General features: G+C 42.0%; 1 long non-coding RNA gene across 2 annotated transcripts; it reads right to left on the bottom strand.

The window, feature by feature from the left end:
- Positions 1–9,058: 9,058 nt before the first annotated feature.
- On the bottom strand, positions 9,059–15,473 carry LOC311142536. Of its 2 annotated transcripts, none has more exons than XR_014614337.1 (3): positions 15,414–15,473; positions 13,715–13,771; positions 9,059–9,293 (listed from the first exon to the last, which is right to left on the bottom strand). It is a non-coding gene; the product is annotated as an uncharacterized lncRNA (long non-coding RNA). The 2 variants fall into 2 exon arrangements; XR_014614338.1 differs by lacking the exon at positions 9,059–9,293 and adding an exon at positions 11,526–11,625.
- Positions 15,474–23,872: the final 8,399 nt, after the last annotated feature.

Raw genomic sequence — 23,872 nt, 5'->3', positions numbered from 1 at the left:
AACTACATTTTAAAATATATCAAAACTATATTTCAAGAGATAAAATACATTACATAAAGCAATAAAATATATGCCATTACATAAAGCAAAAAGCATACACTGAGTATACAAAACATTAATAACACCTTCCTAATATTGAGTTTCACCTCCCCTCTCTTTTGCCCTCAGAACAGCCTCAACTCGTTGGGGCATGGACTCTACAAGGTGTCGAAAGCGTCCCACAGGGATGCTGGCCCATGTTGACTCCAATTAGTCCCACAGTTGTGTCAAAATGGCTGGACATTTATTTTGGGTGGTGGACCATTCTTGAAGCACACAGGAAACTTTTGAGCGTGAACAACCCAGCAGCGTTGCAGTTCTTGACAAAAACCTGTGTGCCTGGTACCTACTACCATACCCCGTTCAAAGACACTTAAATATTTTGTCTTGCCTATTCACCATCTGAATGGCACATTTACACAATCCATGTCTCAATTGTCTCAAGGCTTAAAAATCCTTCATTAACCTCTCTCCTCCCCTTCATCTACACTGATTGAAGTTGATTTAACAAGTTACATAAATAAGAGATCATATCTTTCACCTGGATTCACCTTATCAATCTATGTCATGGAAAAAGCATGTGTTCATAATGTTTTGTACACTCAGTGTACATAAAGCATTAAAATATATGCCATTACATAAAGCATTAAATTATGTGACATTACACAAAGCATTTAAATATATGCCATTACATAAAGCATTAAATTATGTGACATTACACAAAGCATTTAAATATATGCCATTACATAAAGCATTAAATTATGTGACATTACACAAAGCATTTAAATATATGCCATTACATAAAGCATTAAATTATGTGACATTACACAAAGCATTTAAATATATGCCATTACATAAAGCATTAAATTATGTGACATTACACAAAGCATTTAAATATATGCCATTACATAAAGCATTAAATTATGTGACATTACACAAAGCATTTAAATATATGCCATTACATAAAGCATTAAATTATGTGACATTACACAAAGCATTTAAATATATGCCATTACATAAAGCAACAAACAAACAGTGTAAAAAACATGAAGAACACCCTCCTAATATTGAGTTGCAACCCCCCCCTACCAGTCTCCTCCCCTGCATCTACATTTACATTTTAGTCATTTAGCAGACGCTCTTAACCAGAGCGACTTACAGGAGCAATTAGGGTTAAGTGCCTTGCTCAAGGGCACATTAACGTCATTTAGCAGACGCTCTTAGCCAGAGCGACTCACAAATTGGTGCGTTCACCCTATAGCCAGTGGGATAACCATCTACACTGACTGAAGTGGATTTAACAAGTGGAACTTACTTGTAACATCATCACATTGTAACATCGTCACATTGGCCTACTGATTCACTTCCTCATCTCAGTTCCACTTTAATCCTTAAGAGTCTATTCATACACATACTTTATAATATGTCCATATATAGTTATAATCTGTTCTAGGAACATCTACCCAAAATATTACACCTTCTTTATTACTTCACCAAACAGACACTACATGATCAAAAGTATGTGGACACCTGCTGGTCTAACATCTCATTACACCTGCTGGTCCAACATCTCATTACACCTGCTGGTCCAACATCTCATTACACCTGCTGGTCCAACATCTCATTACACCTGCTGGTCCAACATCTCATTACACCTGCTGGTCCAACATCTCATTACACCTGCTGGTCCAACATCTCATTACACCTGCTGGTCCAACATCTCATTACACCTGCTGGTCCAACATCTCATTACACCTGCTGGTCCAACATCTCATTACACCTGCTGGTCCAACATCTCATTACACCTGCTGGTCCAACATCTCATTACACCTGCTGGTCCAACATCTCATTACACCTGCTGGCCAACATCTCATTACACCTGCTGGTCCAACATCTCATTACACCTGCTGGCCAACATCTCATTACACCTGCTGGTCCAACATCTCATTACACCTGCTGGTCCAACATCTCATTACACCTGCTGGTCCAACATCTCATTACACCTGCTGGTCCAACATCTCATTACACCTGCTGGTCCAACATCTCATTACACCTGCTGGTCCAACATCTCATTACACCTGCTGGTCCAACATCTCATTACACCTGCTGGTCCAACATCTCATTACACCTGCTGGTCCAACATCTCATTACACCTGCTGGTCCAACATCTCATTACACCTGCTGGTCCAACATCTCATTACACCTCCTGGTCCAACATCTCATTACACCTGCTGCTCCAACATCTCATTACACCTGCTGGTCCAACATCTCATTACACCTGCTGGTCCAACATCTCATTACACCTGATGGTCCAACATCTCATTACACCTGCTGGTCCAACATCTCATTACACCTGCTGGCCAACATCTCATTACACCTGCTGGTCCAACATCTCATTACACCTGCTGGTCCAACATCTCATTACACCTCCTGGTCCAACATCTCATTCCAAAATCATGGGCATTAATATGGAGTTGGTCCCCTCTTAGCTGCTATAACAGCCTCCACTCTTCTGGGAAGGCTTTCCAATAGATGTTGTAACATTGCTGCTGGGACTTGCTTCCATTCAGCAACAAGAGAATTAGTGAGGTCGGGCACTGATGTTGGGCGATTAGGCCTGGCTCGCAGTAGGCATTCCAAAGGTGTTCGATGGGGTTGAGGTCAGGGCTCTGTGCAGGCCAGTCAAGTTCTTCCAGTTCAAACCATTTCTGTATGGACCTTGCTTTGTGCACAAAATCGTCTAGAATGTCATTGTATGCGGTAGCGTTAAGATTTCCCTTCACTGGAACTAAGGGGCCTAGCCCGAACCACGAAAAACAGCCCCAGACCATTATTCCTCCTCCACCAAACTTTACAGTTGGCACTATGCATTAGGGCAGGTAGCGTTCTCCTGGCATCCGCCAAACCCAGATTGGTCCGTCGGACTGCCAGATGGTGAAGCGTGATCAAGTGTGATCGTGTTTCCACTGCTCCAGAGTCCAATGGCGGCGAGCTTGTTGGAAATGTTGCATCCTATGACCGTGCCACGTTGAAAGTCACTGTGCTCTTCAGTAAAGCCATTCTACTGCTAATGTTTGTCTATGGAGATTGCATGGCGGTGTGCTCGATTTTATACACCTGTCAGCAACGGGTGCGACTGAAATAGCCGAATCCACTAATTTGATGGGGTGTCCACATACTTTTGTATATATAGTGTATGTGTAAAAATAAATACATATATACAGTACCAGTCAAAGGTTTGGACACACCTACTCATTTAAGGGTTTTTCTTTAATTTTTACTATTTTCTACATTGTAGAATAATAGTGAAGACATCAAAACTATGAAATAACACACATGGAATCATGTAGTAACCAAAAAAGTGTTAAACAAATCAAAAAATATTTTATATTTGAGACTCTTCAAAGTAGCCACCCTTTGCCTTGATGACAGCTTTGCACACTCTTGAGCAATTTCCAAACGCCTGAAGGTACCACGTTCATCTGTACAAACAATAGTACGCAAGTATAAACACCATGGGACCACACAGCTGTCATACTGCTCAGGAAGGAGATGCGTTCTGTCTCCTAGAGATGAACGTACTTTGGTGCGAAAAGTGAAAATCAATCCCAGAACAACAGCAAAGGACCTTGTGAAGATGCTGGAGGAAACAGGTACATAAGTATCTATATCCACAGTAAAACGAGTCCTATATCGACATAACCTGAAAGGCCGCTCAGCAAGGAAGAAGCCACTGCTCCAAAACCGCCATAAAAAAGCCAGACTACGGTTTGCATCTGCACATGGGGACGAAGATCATACTTTTTGGAGAAATGTCCTCTGGTCTGATGAAACAAAAATAGAACTGTTTGGCCATAATGACCATCGTTATGTTTGGAGGAAAAGGGGGGTTGCTTGCAAGCCAAAGAACACCATCCCAACCATGAAGCACAGGGGTGGCAGCATTATGCTGTTGGGGTGCTTTGCTGCAGGCGGGACTGGTGCACTTCACAAAATAGATGGCATCATGAGGAATGAAAATTGTGTGGATATATTGAAGCAACATCTCAAGACGTCAGTGAGGAAGTTAAAGCTTGGTCACAAATGGGTCTTCCAAATGGACAATGACCCCAAGCATACTTCCAAAGTTGTGGCAAAATGGCTTAAGGACAACAAAGTCAAGGTATTGGAGTGGCCATCACAAAGCCCTGACCTCAATCCTATGGAAAATGTGTGGGCAGAACTGAAAAAGTGTATGCGAGCAAGGAGGCCTACAAACCTGACTCAGTTACACCAGCTCTGTCAGGAGGAATGGGCCAAAATTCACCCAACTTACTGTGGGAAGCTTGTGGAAGGCTACCCTAAACGTTTGACCAAAGTTAAACAATTTAAAGGCAACGCTACCAAATACTAATTGAGTGTATGTAAACTTCTGACCCACTGGGAATGTGATGAAAGACATTTCACATTCTTAAAATAAAGTGGTGATCCTAACTGACCTAAGACAGGGAATTCTTACTAGGATTAAATGTCAGGAATTGTGAAAAACTGAGTTTAAATGTATTTGGCTAAGGTGTATGTAAACTTCCGACTTCAACTGGAGATTGTAATATGTATTTTTCTGGCTTGTCTTCCCCAGTGATTTCACCCACACACTCCTACTGCTTATTATGTGACTTGTTAAGCGCATTTCTACTCCTGAAACTTTTCAGGCTTGCCATAACAAAGGGGTTGAATATTTACTGATTCAAGACATTTCAGCTTTTTATTTTTAATTACATTTGTAAAGACTTCGTAAAACATAATTCAATTTTGACATTATGGGGTATTGTGTGTAGGCCAGTGACCAAATAAATCTGAATTTTATGCATTTTAAATTCAGGCTTTAACATAACAAAATGTGGAAAAAGTCAGTCAAGGGGTGTGAATACTTTCTGAAGGCACTTAATATACCTAAAATCCGGCAAATTGAGAGCTCTCCACTAAAGTTTTACAAACAATAAAAACCTTGGCGCGCCCGAAAATATTATTAAAAAGTTTGGTCCTTGGACACAGAGGGGTTAAACACTAAAGTTACCGTCCATCTAGTGAAGAGAGGAGAACCGGACAGAGGGAGCGTAGGCCAGCATCCGTCAACGAGAGAGGGAGAAGCCCTCCACGGTATTTAACAGGTGGAAGAAACAACCCGGGAGCTCCATCGGTCCACAAGAAATGCAGGCAGCCGGTGATGATGTAGTGGTAGCTAGGATAACTAGGATGCTGCTGGTAGAGTAGCTAGCTTAGCTAGCTGTACCGACTAGCTTGGCTAGCTAGCAGGTCGTTCGTCTGTCCCTCGAGGATGATGACGAACCCGTTGAACCACACAATTAAACAAGACTAGCGAGTGAAAAGGATCTGGCTACACTCATACTGTCACTGACCATTACGCAAAAAGCAAATTGAACAATAAACTTCGGTGTCTCAACACTGTAACGAACTCCGTCGTTATTCCCCAAGATCACCTCAGACCACTCTGCGCGTAACTGGACAATATGCTTGGCGCCAAACCGTCCGTGGACGCGGACAGTTCTGTACGGGGACGCGGACAGTTCCAGAACGCGGACATGAGCAGAGCCACACAATAAACTAAACCCAGTCTTTAAAGTCGGGTACATTAGTAATATTCTTTTTTTATTATGTCAAACAAAAATTATTCGTTTTTTAAAACAATATTTTGAGATCTGGGCACGTATCCAAAAAGTGTCTCAGAGTAGAAAATTGGTCCTCTCTCTCCCCAGACAGACTAATTTTAGACCACTAACCCCTAAACAGAGATACAGCATGTTGGTTGTGGTTAACACAGTGACAACTAATTCTTGAATGTACATCTGTCTCACTCTCAGAGAAATAAGTAGTACTGCTAGGTTTTTCACAGTAATAATATATATATCTGCCTCACTCTTAGAGAAATAAGTAGTACTACTAGGTTTTACAGAGTCAAATGTAACAAATAACTAAATTTTTTATAAAGAACTGTATACATGATACATTTGTAACATCAATATAAAAAATTGTTTAAAAAAATAAATCCAGTAGTATGAGATCTGTATGTAAAACATTTACCTTTGACTTTAGCAGATGTTTTTGTCCAGGGCCTGGTATCCCAAAAGCATATTAAGGCTAAGTTAATCGTTAGAACCTTCGTAGGAGCATTGTAAAATCTCTGAGCTGTTTCCCAAAACCATCGTTATTAACGTTGCACTTGAAAACGCTCATATTCTAACACCTGCCTCAGACCACTTGTAGAACAGCCAAGTGCGTCGTTAGATGCTTTTTTGCCCTCCCGCGTCACTTTATACACAGAAGATCTCCGCTAAACATAGAATCACATGGTTTATCCGTCTCTCTGTGACCGCAGATAAATTCAGAACAAAGTTGACTACAAATACAAAGTTGCAAAACAAGGGACTTATACAAATTTGCTTCAAATGAAAACAGAGATGACTGCATTAAAATATAAACAGTAGGCTATAGGCCTATTTCAATCAAATTGAAATATATTCCATGTTCAATATATTTAGTTTTATTTTGCTACTTGTGGGCTACTGTCTGTAATTTGTCTCAATATATTTCATGATGTGTAGCCTAACATGTGCGCAATGATGTGCCGAATCTGTGATTTAGTGCATTTTTATTGTGTAAGCATTAGAATAAACTACCTCAATATTTGCAGCCGTAGGTAGTAATATCTTTCTAGAAGCTGATCCGTGGTCAGTATTGTGAAATAATTATAATGTTAAGGAAAGATTTTAATGGAGAAAACTGATCAGAGAGCAGCGCTCCCCTTCTTTCGATCCTATCAGTATCGATACATGCTCCACCGGACGTGATACCTTGTCGTGCTGCTGATCCAGTTTCTACTGGTCTGCCTGCGGATATGGAACTCTGACCTGTTCACCGGACGTGCGACCTTGTCCCGAACCTGCTGTTTCGATCCTCTCTCTCTCTCTACCACTCCTGCTGTCTCGACCTCTGAATGCTCGGCTATGAACAGCCAACTGACATTTACTCCTGAGGTGCTGACGTGTTGCACCCTCTATAACCACAGTGATTATTATTTGACCCTGCTGATCATCTATGAACATTTTAAAATCTTGAAAAACGATCTGAACTGAATGGCCATATCCTCTTATAATCTCCCCCCAGCACAGCCAGAAGAGGACTGGCAACCCCTCAGAGCCTGGTTCCTCTCTAGGTTTCTTCCTAGGTTCCTGCCTTTCTAGGGAGTTTTTCCTAGCCACCGTGCTTCTACATCTGCATTGCTTGCTCTTTGGGGTTTTAGACTGGGTTTCTATATAAGCACTTTGTGACAACTGCTGATGTAAAAAAATATATAATTGTGGTACACATATGAAGCAGACCAGGCCAGGGTTTAGGGTTTGAGAAGTCAAAGAAGTAAAAATGACTTCCTTAGTTGTTAGTAAAACATTTTTTAACTCAGCATTGTTGGTTAAGGGCTCGTAAGTAAGCATTTCACAGTAAGGTCTACACCTGTTGTATTAAGAGCATGTGACAAATCTAATTTGGATTGATTGATTTGTTCATTTTATAAATGTTCTGTCTTTAGTAGTTGAACACATTATTACTTCAACCTCGTGAAAGTGACAAACTGACACGTTTTCATGTTAGTCAAAAACAACTTTATATGGAAGGAGTGCCTTTGATTTGACGGCCTGCACATGCGCAGTTCGGCGTGAGACGACCGTTCGGCGTGAGACGACTGCTCGACCTGATGACATGTTTTTACGCATGACCTTTAAATTAAATTAAATGAAATTGTATGTCACATGCGCCGAATACAACAGTGGTACACTTTACCGTGAAATGCTTACTTACGAGCCCTTTCCCAACAATTTAGTTAAAAAGTAACAAAATTAGCTAAATAAAAAAAGGAAATAGTAACATAATAAAATAATAATAATGAGGCTATAAGGAGTACTGAGTCAACGTGCAGGGGTACCAGGTAGTTGAGGTAATATGTACACGTAGGTAGGGTTAAAAGTGACTAGGCAATCAGGATAGAGATTACATCTCCTCATCCAGGGAGTGCACACACACACACACACACACACACACACACACACACACACACACACACACACACACACACACACACACACACACACACACACACACACACACACACACACACACACACACACACACACACACACACACACACAGGGAGGGAATGTTGTGTTAATATTGTTTCAGGACTATGAAAATGGAAAAAAGGTTTAGCCTATGGATTATGAAAACAACAAAAATAAATGGTAAAATGGGAGAGGAGAAATGACTAGAGACAGTGTTGTTTAACTCACTGACCGTGACCCATGAGTTCTTCTTACCTTTGTTCAGTAGAAAAGTCTCCCTCTCTAAAGTTTAGAGGTTGATCCATAGACTTGTCACTCTTCATGGACACACAGCTGGGTACAGAGGAGGCTGGTCTCTCCTGCTTGATTGGACTTCAACACAACAGAGACAAACATTACATCTCTCATCTACTCTGAGCTCAGATGGGGAAACAAGCGTTTCATTCCAAAACGCTATATATCCATTTTCAGAAATGTTGGTCAATTAGCTTTTATTGCTTAAATAAATGATTAAACCACTACAAGGCTTTATAAAGGTGTCTAAAGTGTGTAATTTCCACTTTAAAATGTCAGACTTGATTTTCCCTGATGAAAAATGTATGAACCCCTACAGAAAATATCCCTTAATTATAATCCACCTAAAAATACACATTTGCTATTGCTGCAGGATTATGTTCCTGCTGTGAGAAACTGGGTCAAATTAAGATATGGCATCTGTAAATGCATTCATCTTAAGGTAGCTAGGTGAGACGACCACGTATCACAGTCAAATATACAGGATACGAACATTACATTCCAGCTAAACAATGGTTTTAAATCACATCTCAAATCTACAATAGTTACATTGAAGGTACCTATTAGTAATCATTTCTGATGAAAAATAACAAATGTGATTTTCTTTTCTCCTATATAGCATTTTCTAATATAAATTCTTAAACAATATTTTCAGCTCACCTCTTAGTTTTGGTGTCATGTTCCCCAAAGAGACTCATTTTAGAGGCAGGGCCCCCCTCCTCTCTCTCCCCAGAGAGACTCATTTTAGAGGCAGGGCCCCCCTCCTCTCTCTCCCCAGAGAGACTCATTTTAGAGGCAGGGCCCCCCTCCTCTCTCTCTCCAGAGAGACTCATTTTAGACCACTGACCCCTAAACAGAGATGCAGCATGTTGGTTGTGGTTAACACAGTGACAACTAATTATTGAATGTCAATTGTTCTCTTTTATTCATTATCTCTAAGAAATAAAACATTAACTAACAGACACATCCAAACAGTCAGGTGATTTAATGCAATTACTTTTTCTAGCCCAATGACTACTCAAAACCCACCCACAAGGCCTGAAAACTAGGCCAAAACATAGCCCCTGATAGGCCTACATCTTATTTCAGACAGCCTCCAGTAGCCTGGGCAAGATGTAGGCAAGATGTAAGCTGAATGATTTAGCAGCTTGCTTAGTTCAAATTGACAGATTCATTTATTTAACATGAATAGCAAGACGATGTTGAGGTAGGAAGTGCTTCTGTTGCCCAGTAGCCTGCTGGAATAGGCTACTGAGGATGGGGTCGTAATTTCAATCAATGAATCAAATATTAATAATATGGATATGAACTGAATAGGCCTGTGCTTGTCAACATCAGCCAGGTTATTTTTTTACCTGTAGCCTAATCTGGCTGACTGTTACCCTCTCTCTCTCTATCTCTCTCTCTCTCTCTCTCTCTCTCTCTCTCTCTCTCCCTCTCTCTCTCTCTCGCTCTCTCTCTCTCGCTCTCACCTGCTGTCTCAACCTCTGAATGATCGACTATGAAAAGCCAACTGACATTTACTCCTGAGATGCTGACCTGTTGCACCCTCTATAACCACTGTGATTATTATTTGACCCTGCTGGTCATCTATGAACGTTTGAACATCTTGGAGAAAAATCTGGCCTTAATGGCCATGTACTGTTATAATCTCCCCCCAGCACAGCCAGAAGAGGACTGGCCACCCCTCAGAGCCTGGTTCCTCTCTAGGTTTCTTCCTAGGTTCCTGCCTTTCTAGGGAGTTATTCCTAGCCACAGTGCTTCAACATCCGAACATGCGCTGTTCGGCACGAGACGACCGTTAGAGCCAATGACCTTCAAATCAAATTGTATTTCTCACATGCGCTGAATACAACAGGTGTACACTTTACCGTGAAATGCTTACTAACGAGCCCTTTCCCAACAATGCAGTTAAAAACAAAGAAAAAGTAAATAGTAACACAATGAAATAATAATAATGAGGCTATAAGGAGTACCAGTACTGAGTCAATGTGCAGGGTACCAGGTAGTTGAGGTAATAACTAGACTATATACAAGGAGTACCAGTACTGAGTCAATGTCCAGGGGTACCAGGTAGTTGAGGTAATATGTACATGTAGGTAGGGGTAAAAGTGACTCGGCAATCAGGATAGAGATTACATCTCCTCATCCAGGGAGTACACACACACACACACACACACACACACACACACACACACACACACACACTCACTGACAGACACACACACACACACAGGGAGGGAATGTTGTGTTTGTTTAATATTGTTTTAGGACTATGAAAATGGAAAAAAGGATTAGCCTATGGATTATGAAAACAACGAAAACAAATGGTAAAATGGGAGAGGAGAAATGACTGGAGACAGTGTTGTTTAACTCACTGACCATGACCCATGAGTTCTTCTTACCTTTGTTCAGTAGAAAAGTCTCCCTCTCTAAACACTATAGGAGGTTCCATAGACCGGTCACTCTTCATGGACACACAGCTGGGTACAGGGGAGGCTGGTCTCTCCTGCTTGATTGGGCTTCAACACAACAGAGACAAACATTACATCTCTCATCTACTCTGAGCTCAGATGGGGAAACAAGAGTTTCATTCCACAACGCTATATATCCCTTTTCAGAAATGTTCGTAAATTAGCTTTTATTGCTTAAAGAAATTATTAAACCACTACAAGGCTTTATAAAGGCGTCTAAAGTGGGTAAATTCCACTTTAAAATGTCAGACTTGATTTTCCCTGATGAAAAATGTATGAACCCCTACAGAAAATATCCCTTAATTATAATCCACCTAAAAATACACATTTGCTATTGCTGCAGGATTATGTTCCTGCTGTGAGAAACTGGGTCAAATTAAGATATGGCATCTGTAAATGCATTAATCTTAAGGTAGCTAGGTGAGACAACCACGTATCACAGTCAAATATACAGGATACGAACATTACATTCCAACTAAACAATGGTTTTAAATCACATCTAAAATCTAATCTCCTATATAGCGTTTTGGAATATAAATTCTTAAACAATATTGTCAGCTCACCTTTTAGTTTTGGTGTCATGTTCCCCAGAGAGACTCATTTTAGAGGCAGGGCCCCCCTCCTCTCTCTCCCCAGAGAGACGCATTTTAGAGGCAGGGCCCCCCTCCTCTCTCTCCCCAGAGAGACTCATTTTAGAGCACTGACCCCTAAACAGAGATGCAGCATGTTGGTTGTGGTTAACACAGTGACAACTAATTCTTGAATGTCAATTGTTCTCTTTTATTCATGATCTCTTAGAAATAAAACAGTTTACTAACAGACACATCCAAACAGTCAGGTGATTTAATGCAATGACCTTTTCTAGCCCAATGACTACGCAAAACCCACCAACAAGGCCTGAAAACTAGGCCAAAACATAGCCCCTGATAGGCCTACATCTTATTTCAGACAGCCTCCAGTAGCCTGGGCAAGATGTAGGCAAGATGTAAGCTGAATGATTTAGCAGCTTGCTTATTTCAAATTGACAGATTCATTTATTTAACATGAACAGCAAGGCGATTTTGAGGTAGGAAGTGCTTCTGTTACCCAGTAGCCTGCTGGAATAGGCTACTGAGGATGGGGTCGTAATTTCAATCAATGAATCAAATATTAATAATATGGATATGAACTGAATAGGTCCATGCTTGTCAGCAACAGCCAGGTTATTTTTTTACCTGTAGCCTAATCTGGCTGACTGCTACCTTCAATCTAATGCATTCTAACATCTGATCAGCAATTGAGATAGAACTGTGACCATGGTGACACTTGATAACTTCCAATTGAATGAACTAAACACGGCCATTAATAATTACATAATAACACAAGGCTACAACAACAATAAACTGAAGTTAAAGGCTATTTATTACATCTGTTTGCCAGCTCCAGGTTGGCTACACAAGTGGCACAAAATGATTTGCATCGACTCCAGTCATTTCAACATATTTATAGTATAAAATGGTAGACTACAGTAGCCTACATAGACATACAAATTAATAGGCTATTTAATGGCCAACATATCTATCATTCTCCACATTTAATGTCAGTTTCATTGTGGAGTTTTTCTCATAACAGAAGCACATGTTGGAGTTCCATAACTTCCATTTTCAAAATGTCAAATTTCCACTCGCGAAACCCAAGAACTGAGTGTAAAAACCTTCGCATGATATGGTTTTCCATAAGCAAAGTCGACATTAACCCATAAGAAAATGCATAAAATTCCCTTTCAGGATCCATATTTTGGTATTTTTAAGGTAAATGATGAAGACAGCTGTCTATCGAAACATTGTTTATCATGTTATTACACTATTTCTCTAGTTCTCCTCTGTTAGCCAGCACCTCTCCTTAACAGGTGTTCTACTCTGTTAGCCATCACCTCTCCTAAACAGGTGTGCGTTTCTTTTGCCTCCAGTTTAAGGTAAAGGACACCTGACTTTATATTTAAAGCCTTTTGGAATCCACATTTTACACTAAATAAGAAGTGATATTTCCTGGGGCCAGAAAAGGCTCTGCATGGTAGGAATGGCCCAGGAGCACTCCAACACTAGTTTGGTCAATTCCAAATGTTCCCTTTATTCTAGATTATTAACCTGAAATACTCACTTTACTTTCAAACTGCGTTGCAGTTTAGAGATTAAAACTATGAGCTGCTCTGTCATCTCAAAATGGCCCCTGTACAGATACTTTGTTATTTTCAGTTTCAACGGTAGTCATGGCCTCACCCCTTTATATACCAATAGTAACCAGAGGGTGGCGCTAACAGTCAGTTGCATGTGATTGCAGTAACTCCTGACATTGTGCTAAATCTTGATTCCATTTTTTTTTATAGTGCTTCTTCAAGACATCTCTTACATTATTTTAGCTAAACTTATAATTTACTCCAAACCAGGTTTAGTTGTGTTTTTTCTCTCCAAAATATGATTTACTGTAGGCCTTTAATAATTGTTAACAGTCCTCAAATAAACTGTCTTAAAATATTTGATGATTAGTTGAATCAGGTGGGTATATGCTGGCCAAGAACAAAAGGATTGAGAAACCCTGAGATAAACATCAAACCATATCATTGAAACGCTCCTGCACCATCTTTACCAGACGTTTTGCTGATAACATGTAGGCCTACTGATTAGTTTCCATTTTGAAAACGGCTGTCTGTCAGCAACTAAGCTCAAGTAGCAGTTCTACTAACTAGTAATATCTCATTCCAGGTATTCATTCTCTTACTCTGTCTATTAGAATGAATTATTGTTCGGAAATACTTACTTTATTTTTCAGTTCTCTCCATATAGTGTTTTCTGCGCGGTCGTCTCAAAATGGATCCTGTACAAAAGAAACATTTACTTTCAGTTTCAGCTCAACCGTCTCCCCATCCTGATAATAAAGTGTTTTATTGGTATCTTCCACTAGATGGCAGTGAACCCCTGCTGTAACTAGACTTTACAACACCATGTGTTTGGTTTCTTGGTCCCGCTGACTCATACTACATTTACATTTTAGTCATTTAGCAGAAGCTCTTATCGAGATTACTTCCAGTTGGTCCTGATGACTCCTGGGCCCTTATTCATAAAGGCAGTTTCCCAGAGGAGGAGTGTTGATCTAGGATCATGTCCCCCCTCTCCATGTAGTCTGATTCATTATGATCTAAAAGGCTAAACTGATCCTAGATCATCATTCATATGACTGCTGTCGCAGGTGACTCTTCAAGATGAGGCTCATGATTTATAAATTATATATTTATTTTTTATCTTTACAGAAATGGTCTTTATTTAAACCAAGGAAGTTTGAGTTAGTAGCGATGAATTTGCATCTGTCAGCTGCTGTAAACCTATGTGATTGGATGTTATAGACCCCCATCTGAACAGTTTCTTTCCCCATGCTGTAGCCCTCACCAACTGGCCATCTGGTCCATAGAGACTAAAGGACTATACACTCTATGCTGCTCACCACATCAAGCCATCTCTGAACTGTACACTACCATCTGGCCCATAGAGACTAAAGGACTATACACTCTATGCTTCACACCACATCAAGCCATCTCTGAACTGTACACTACCATCTGGCCCATAGAGACTAAAGGACTATACACTCTATGCTGCACACCACATCAAGCCATCTCTGAACTGTACACTACCATCTGGCCCATAGAGACTAAAGGACTATACACTCTATGCTGCACACCACATCAAGCCATCTCTGAACTGTACACTACCATCTGGTCCATATAGACTAAAGGACTATACACTCTATGCTGCACACCACATCAAGCCATCTCTGAACTGTACACTACCATCTGGCCGATAGAGACTAAAGGACTATACACTCTATGCTGCACACCACATCAAGCCATCTCTGAACTGTACACTACCATCTGGCCGATAGAGACTAAAGGACTATACACTCTATGCTGCTCACCACATCAAGCCATCTCTGAACTGTACACTACCATCTGGCCCATAGAGACTAAAGGACTATACACTCTATACTGCTCACCACATCAAGCCATATCTGAACTGTACACTACCATCTGGCCCATAGAGACTAAAGGACTATACACTCTATGCTGCACACCACATCAAGCCATCTCTGAACTGTACACTACCATCTGGTCCATAGAGACTAAAGGACTATGCACTCTATACTGCTCACCACATCAAGCCATCTCTGAACTGTACACTACCATCTGGTCCATAGAGACTAAAGGACTATACACTCTATGCTGCTCACCACTTCAACGGGGTTGTAGTGGAGGGTAAACTCTCTCACACACCTTTTTCTTTGCAAAATAGCGTTTACTCAACTTTGTATTTTGTTCAGTCTCGTTTCCCACTTTTTATGCGTACCCAGCATTAAGCCTAAATCCCATCGCGGAAACCAGGCCCAGGTTGATCATCAAGCCTGCTCTGTCTATTGAATGTCTGACGACGACTTAACTTTATAATAGTTATGTGTAGCCTAGACTTACCAGAGTCTGCCCGTCTTTCCTTCAAATCAACACATTTATCCTACGTCTAATGTTGCCGAGCAATGTGCGCCACAGTTTCAACAGCCATATTGTAACTGCGTAGGCTACAAACTTACTTTCACTTTCATATGAGGAAAACGCATAACTTCTGACTGCACTGGTGTAGGATAATAATATGACAGAACCCGGTGAGTTTGTGATCCTTCTACTAAGTAGTAATACTGTCATTCAAGGTATTTATTATCTTACTCTGTCCTTTAGACTAGATGATTGTTCAGAAATACTACATATTTGTTTATCTCTCCATATAGTGTTTTCTCCTCTGTCATCTCACTTTATATAACAACAGTAACCAGAGGGTGGCGCTAACAGTCAGTTGCATGCGACAGCAGTAACTCATCACATTGTATTGAATCTTGCTTCAGTTTTTTTTTGTACTTCTTCTTGTTACATTATTTTAGGTAAACATATAATTTACTTGAAACCAAATTTAGTTGAGCTTTTTTCCTCAAATGTGAATTCCTGTATGCCTATAATAAAGTGTAAACAGGCCTACAAATCCAAAAGGTTTTTAATTTGAGAATGTTCATTTGTATGCCTCAAATATTAAACTGTCTTAAATTATCTGATGATTAGTTGAATCAGGTTGTATATGCTGGGCAAGAACAAAAGGATTGAGAAACCCTAAAATAAACAAAAAAAAACTATAATTTAAAAGCTCCTCCACCATCTTTAATTTGATTTAATTTAATATTTAATTTAATTTGGAAATGTAATTCCAGTCCCCGTCTCAAATTCATCATGAGGGCAATTCTCATCTAAGCTGCCGCTTAAAAGCTCTGTGGTTTTTAGCCAGAAGCTGACAGGTTTGTTGACATTACATAACATGTATTACCTTCAGTAACTCCAACTGGTGGACAATGTTGGGAGTGCTGTGTGTTCTCACGGCACAAGTGGCACAGAAATATTTATCTGAGCCACAATCCCCACCGCGACATAGCTCAGCCTCCTCCAAAACTCTACACACACTGCAGATGGCGTTGGGTGGAGGACATTCCAGCTCCACTGCAGATGGCGTTGGGTGGAGGACATTCCAGCTCCACTGCAGACGGCGTTGGGTGGAGGACATTCCATCTCCACTGCAGATGACGTTGGGTGGAGGACATTCCAGCTCCACTGCAGACGGCGTTGGGTGGAGGACATTCCAGCTCCACTGCAGACGGCGTTGGGTGGAGGACATTCCAGCTCCACTGCAGGCATGTGGAGTAGCTCCCTCAACCCCTTCCAGGCCTCAACATCCGCTGCCTGCAACATCGTATTGTTTTGAACAGAACCATTACCAGGCAACATTGGAATTAGTTTCTGAGTGACAGTGAGGAGAACCATTACCAGGTAACATTGTGATTAGTTTCTGAGTGACAGTGAGGAGAACCATTACCAGGCAACATTGTGATTAGTTTCTGAGTGACAGGGAGGAGAACCATTACCAGGCAATATTGTAATTCGTTTCTGAGTGACAGTGAGGAGAACCATTACCAGGCAACATTGGAATTAGTTTCTGAGTGACAGTGAGGAGAACCATTACCAGGCAACATTGGAATTAGTTTCTGAGTGACAGTGAGGACAAAGCAGGGTTCCCCCAACTCGCGTGGCAAATTTGGCCCATGGGCAGTTCTATTTGCCTCCCCAAGTTTTGTGAGGCATTTTTATTTATTTAATTAAATTATTTTTCTTGTTGGACATAAAAGACTGTAAAAAGACCAGGAAATCAGCTCCAAGGGATTTGTATGTAAGAAATCAGTTCAAGTATCTCCATGCATAATAGAGGTACCTGATCATAAGCAAGGTTTGAGTGATTATATTTTAGTCAAACATTATATCTGTTCGGCTTCTTGCAGCCAATTTGCAGTCTACAAATTATTTGTAATTATATTCCGGCCCCCCAACTATCCGCTCAAGAGAAAATCTTCACGCGGCTGAATCTAGTGGATGATCCCTGGGATAAAGGGGTGAATCTAGTGGATGATCCCTGGGATAAAGGGCTGAATCTAGTGGATGATCCCTGGGATAAAGGGCTGAATCTAGTGGATGATCCCTGGGATAAAGGGCTGAATCTAGTGGATGATCACTGGGATAAAGGGCTGAATCTAGTGGATGATCCCTGGGATAAAGGGCTGAATCTAGTTGATGATCCCTGGGATAAAGGGCTGAATCTAGTGGATGATCCCTGGGATAAAGGGCTGAATCTAGTGGATGATCCCTGGGATAAAGGGCTGAATCTAGTTGATGATCCCTGGGATAAAGGGCTGAATCTAGTTGATGATCCCTGGGATAAAGGGCTGAATCTAGTTGATGATCCCTGGGATAAAGGGCTGAATCTAGTGGATGATCCCTGGGATAAAGGGCTGAATCTAGTTGATGATCCCTGGGATAAAGGGCTGAATCTAGTGGATGATCCCTGGGATAAAGGGCTGAATCTAGTGGATGATCCCTGGGATAAAGGGCTGAATCTAGTTGATGATCCCTGGGATAAAGGGCTGAATCTAGTGGATTATCCCTGGGATAAAGGGCTGAATCTAGTTGATGATCCCTGGGATAAAGGGCTGAATCTAGTTGATGATCCCTGGGATAAAGGGCTGAATCTAGTTGATGATCCCTGGGATAAAGGGCTGAATCTAGTGGATGATCCCTGGGATAAAGGGCTGAATCTAGTCGATGATCCCTGGAATAAAGGGAATGCTAGATTCCCTTTTTCAGTTTGTTATAGTTTTCTTCACCAGGATAGTGAGACGGGGGGGGGGGGGGGGGGGGGGGGGGGGGGGGGGGGGTCCAGGCTCCCAAAAAAGTAATATCCGGTGAAACAATTCAGTTCATTGTACTGTGGTGTTTGGTTTGTTAACTTCACCATGTATTGTTCTAAGCTGTGGTCTCATTCTACACATGGTGTATTTATTTATCATTCTTTCTGTGAGGGAGTAGGCATGCTGGACATGGCCTTCCAGGGAGTAGGCATGCTGGACATGGCCTTCCAGGGAGTAGGCATGCTGGACATGGCCTTCCAGGGAGTAGGCATGCTGGACATGGCCTTCCAGGGAGTAGGCATGCTGGACATGGCCTTCCAGGGAGTAGGCATGCTGGACATGGCCTTCCAGGGAGTAGGCATGCTGGACATGGCCTTCCAGGGAGTAGGCATGCTGGACATGGCCTTCCAGGGAGTAGGCATGCTGGACATGGCCTTCCAGGGAGTAGGCATGCTGGACATGGCCTTCCAGGGAGTAGGCATGCTGGACATGGCCTTCCAGGGAGTAGGCATGCTGGACATGGCCTTCCAGGGAGTAGGCATGCTGGACATGGCCTTCCAGGGAGTAGGCATGCTGGACATGGCCTTCCAGGGAGTAGGCACGCTGGACATGGCCTTCCAGGGAGTAGGCATGCTGGACATGGCCTTCCAGGGAGTAGGCATGCTGGACATGGCCTTCCAGGATGCAGCCTCCACTGGTCAGATAGTGTCTAGTGGTCAGAATGGGAGTCCAGATAGTGTCTAGTGGTCAGAATGGGAGTCCAGATAGTGTCTAGTGGTCAGCATGGGAGTCCAGATAGTGTCTAGTGGTCAGAATGGGAGTCCAGATAGTGTCTAGTGGTCAGAATGGGAGTCCAGATAGTGTCTAGTGGTCAGAATGGGAGTCCAGATAGTGTCTAGTGGTCAGAATGGGAGTCCAGATAGTGTCTAGTGGTCAGAATGGGAGTCCAGATAGTGTCTAGTGGTCAGAATGGGAGTCCAGATAGTGTCTAGTGGTCAGAATGGGAGTCCAGATAGTGTGTCTAGTGGTCAGAATGGGAGTCCAGATAGTGTCTAGTGGTCAGAATGGGTCCAGATAGTCCTGCATTACAGGAATAATATAATCTTGGTTTCTGCAAAGCGTGTCAGTGAGTGGGTCCTAGTCTAGTTTGAGGTGGAAGAAGCATGGCATATTTAATGTATTCGTTTAAAATCAACTTACTTACATTTCCATGTGTCAATCCATCGTATTGCTTCCTGAAGGAAATCCATCTTGAAGCTGTTCTCTTGTCTGAGAGCCCTCCTCCACGGATTTCTATCCCAGCAAGATCCAGAAGGAAAACACCAGTGTTGGTTTTGATAATGATTTCTATGTGCCAGGTTTTCAACTGTGTAATACACCCTTTACTGATTGCATTTACATTTGATTAAACATACCTTGAGTTCAGAACGTCAAACAAACTTGTTCATTTTTTCCAGGAAGTGGGCTGTTCATTCCACCTCCTTAGGCAGTTAGTCTAGCTACATCGTAGTTCGTCCTCCCTGAGGAAGTAAAGCATTCGTTAGTACTACTACATCATGTTTTATGATCTTCCATCTTTTCATGCCAACATGTATTAATATCTGTACAGTTATGTGGTAGTACAGTTTTTATCAAGCAATAACAGGTTATTGTAGTGTCTTGAATGTATAAAGTGTATGAATTTGTAAATTATTGTCAATATTTATGCTGATGTGCTTCTTTACCTGTGGAGACAGTGTGGCTAAACACCTGTGTTGCCAGCTTCACTCGCATGTTTGTGAAAGGGTGTCAGATGAATGAGTTTGTCCGTCAGCTTTGGTGCCATCAGTTTCAGTGCGCCCCGTCAGTGTGGTCCTCAGCATTTAGACTGGCTCCAAGGAGTTTCAGTGCGCCCCGTCAGTGTGGTCCTCAGCATTTAGACTGGCTCCAAGGAGTTTCAGTGCGCCCCGTCAGTGTGGTCCTCAGCATTTAGACTGGCTCCAAGGAGTTTCAGTGCGCCCCGTCAGTGTGGTCCTCAGCATTTAGACTGGCTCCAAGGAGTTTCAGTGCTCCCCGTCAGTGTGGTCCTCAGCATTTAGACTGGCTCCAAGGAGTTTCATGGACTTCATATTACAGGGTGACTGGTCACATACAACATTGATGACCTGTCACATTTAAAGTAATTACTATAAATTCCAAATATATAGTAGTAATGAAACTGGACTATTGTATATAGACATTGTTACTTAGTCAGTCCTATGATCAAACTGGACTATTGTATATAGACATTGTTACTTAGTCAGTCCTATGATCAAACTGGACTATTGTATATAGACATTGTTACTTAGTCAGTCCTATGATCAAACTGGACTATTGTATATAGACATTGTTACATGCTTTTTACTTTCTTCATTGTCTCAGCCACAATATCAGCAGTCTCTTGGGCTGGCGTTGCCGATTTTAGCCAGGAAATAGCCAAATCCCTGTGTGGGAGACGTAAACAAGGCCGAAGTAAGTAAATTAAGTGTCTTATTAGGGAGTGGAATTTTAGGAAAGTTTAGGAAACAGTGGTCATGTATTGTCTGATAGCTCAGTCACATAATGACCTGTTTCCATTTTGATGTGACACTCCTAACCATAACAACCATTGCCTGATTGGCAACAGATATCTCCCTTGATGGTTAAGCCCTTTGGTGATTGTAATCTGGATGTTTTTTTATTGCCATTTCATCAAACATTAGAGACACATTTCTTTCTGTTGTGCTCATATGTCAGACCAGGAGTTCCATCTTCTCCATGACACAGTTGAGGAATCCGGGCTTCAAAATAAAATAATAATTAATACCATCTTTTACATAATTTATGAAAACATGCAGTCCAACAAATGAATCCTCTTGTAAGAGCAAAATGCAGTATTTATTCCTACAGAAAAGAAACCGATGGTACGGGGAAGGTAGCGATGGAGGGTACTCAGGGATGGCAGGAGAATATTTTTACACAGAAATCTGTAAGTGGAAGGACTGTGTTGGTACAGCTGTATTCCAAGTTGTTTTATCTCCACAGAGAACCTCCGCCCTCTCTTATTTCTCTACACACTGCACTGGAGTTTAAAGAAGACCTTTAGATGTGGAGGTAGTGACTCCATGGCCTCCAACACTGTAGTTTGGAGAAGTCCTTTAGATGTGGAGGTAGTGACTCCATGGCCTCCAACACTGTAGTTTAAAGAAGTCCTTTAGATGTGGAGGTAGTGACTCCATGGCCTCCAACACTGTAGTTTGAAGAAGTCCTTTAGATGTGGAGGTAGTGACTCCATGGCCTCCAACACTGTAGTTTAAAGAAGTCCTTTAGATGTGGAGGTAATGACTCCATGACCTCCAACACTGTAGTTTGAAGAAGTCCTTTAGATGTGGAGGTAGTGACTCCATGGCCTCCAACACTGTAGTTTGAAGAAGTCCTTTAGATGTGGAGGTAATGACTCCATGGCCTCCAACACTGTAGTTTGAAGAAGTCCTTTAGATGTGGAGGTAGTGACTCCATGGCCTCCAACACTGTAGTTTGAAGAAGTCCTTTAGATGTGGAGGTAGTGACTCCATGGCATCCAACACTGTAGTTTGAAGAAGTCCTTTAGATGTGGAGGTAGTGACTCCATGGCCTCCAACACTGTAGTTTGAAGAAGTCCTTTAGATGTGGAGGTAGTGACTCCATGACCTCCAACACTGTAGTTTGAAGAAGTCCTTTAGATGTGGAGGTAGTGACTCCATGGCCTCCAACACTGTAGTTTGAAGAAGTCCTTTAGATGTGGAGGTAGTGACTCCATGGCCTCCAACACTGTAGTTTGAAGAAGTCCTTTAGATGTGGAGGTAGTGACTCCATGGCCTCCAACACTGTAGTTTGAAGAAGTCCTTTAGATGTGGAGGTAGTGACTCCATGGCCTCCAACACTGTAGTTTGAAGAAGTCCTTTAGATGTCGAGGTAGTGACTCCATGGCCTCCAACACTGTAGTTTGAAGAAGTACTTTAGAATTGGAGGTAGTGACTCCATGGCCTCCAACACTGTAGTTTGAAGAAGTCCTTTAGATGTGGAGGTAATGACTCCATGGCCTCCAACACTGTAGTTTGAAGAAGTCCTTTAGATGTGGAGGTAGTGACTCCATGGCCTCCAACACTGTAGTTTGAAGAAGTCCTTTAGATGTGGAGGTAGTGACTCCATGGCCTCCAACACTGTAGTTTGAAGAAGTCCTTTAGATGTGGAGGTAGTGACTCCATGGCCTCCAACACTGTAGTTTGAAGAAGTCCTTTAGATGTGGAGGTAGTGACTCCATGACCTCCAACACTGTAGTTTGAAGAAGTCCTTTAGATGTGGAGGTAGTGACTCCATGGCCTCCAACACTGTAGTTTGAAGAAGTCCTTTAGATGTGGAGGTAGTGACTCCATGGCCTCCAACACTGTAGTTTGAAGAAGTCCTTTAGATATGGAGGTAGTGACTCCATGGCCTCCAACACTGGAGTTTAAAGAAGACCTTTAGATGTGGAGGTAGTGACTCCATGGCCTCCAACACTGTAGTTTGGAGAAGTCCTTTAGATGTGGAGGTAATGACTCCATGGCCTCCAACACTGTAGTTTAAAGAAGTCCTTTAGATGTGGAGGTAATGACTCCATGACCTCCAACACTGTAGTTTGAAGAAGTCCTTTAGATGTGGAGGTAGTGACTCCATGGCCTCCAACACTGTAGTTTAAAGAAGTCCTTTAGATGTGGAGGTAATGACTCCATGGCCTCCAACACTGTAGTTTGAAGAAGTCCTTTAGATGTGGAGGTAGTGACTCCATGGCCTCCAACACTGTAGTTTGAAGAAGTCCTTTAGATATGGAGGTAGTGACTCCATGGCCTCCAACACTGTAGTTTGAAGAAGTCCTTTAAATGTGGAGGTAGTGACTCCATGGCCTCCAACACTGTAGTTTGAAGAAGTCCTTTAGATGTGGAGGTAGTGACTCCATGACCTCCAACACTGTAGTTTGAATAAGTCCTTTAGATGTGGAGGTAGTGACTCCATGGCCTCCAACACTGTAGTTTGAAGAAGTCCTTTAGATGTGGAGGTAGTGACTCCATGGCCTCCAACACTGTAGTTTGAAGAAGTCCTTTAGATGTGGAGGTAGTGACTCCATGGCCTCCAACACTGTAGTTTGAAGAAGTCCTTTAGATGTAGAGGTAGTGACTCCATGGCCTCCAACACTGTAGTTTGAAGAAGTCCTTTAGATGTGGAGGTAGTGACTCTATGGCCTCCAACACTGTAGTTTGAAGAAGTCCTTTAGATGTGGAGGTAATGACTCCATGGCCTCCAACACTGTAGTTTGAAGAAGTCCTTTAGATGTGGAGGTAGTGACTCCATGGCCTCCAACACTGTAGTTTGAAGAAGTCCTTTAGAATTGGAGGTAGTGACTCCATGGCCTCAACACTGTAGTTTGAAGAAGTCCTTTAGATGTGGAGGTAGTGACTCCATGGCCTCCAACACTGTAGTTTGAAGAAGTCCTTTAGATGTGGAGGTAATGACTCCATGGCCTCCAACACTGTAGTTTGAAGAAGTCCTTTAGATGTGGAGGTAGTGACTCCATGGCCTCCAACACTGTAGTTTGAAGAAGTCCTTTAGATGTGGAGGTAGTGACTCCATGGCCTCCAACACTGT

Source organism: Coregonus lavaretus (genome assembly GCF_964263955.1).
Source record: "Coregonus lavaretus genome assembly, chromosome: 2".
Classification (NCBI taxonomy): domain Eukaryota; kingdom Metazoa; phylum Chordata; class Actinopteri; order Salmoniformes; family Salmonidae; genus Coregonus; species Coregonus lavaretus.
The sequence above is the reverse complement of the archived record's forward strand: the minus strand, read 5'-3'. Positions and strand labels throughout refer to the sequence as shown.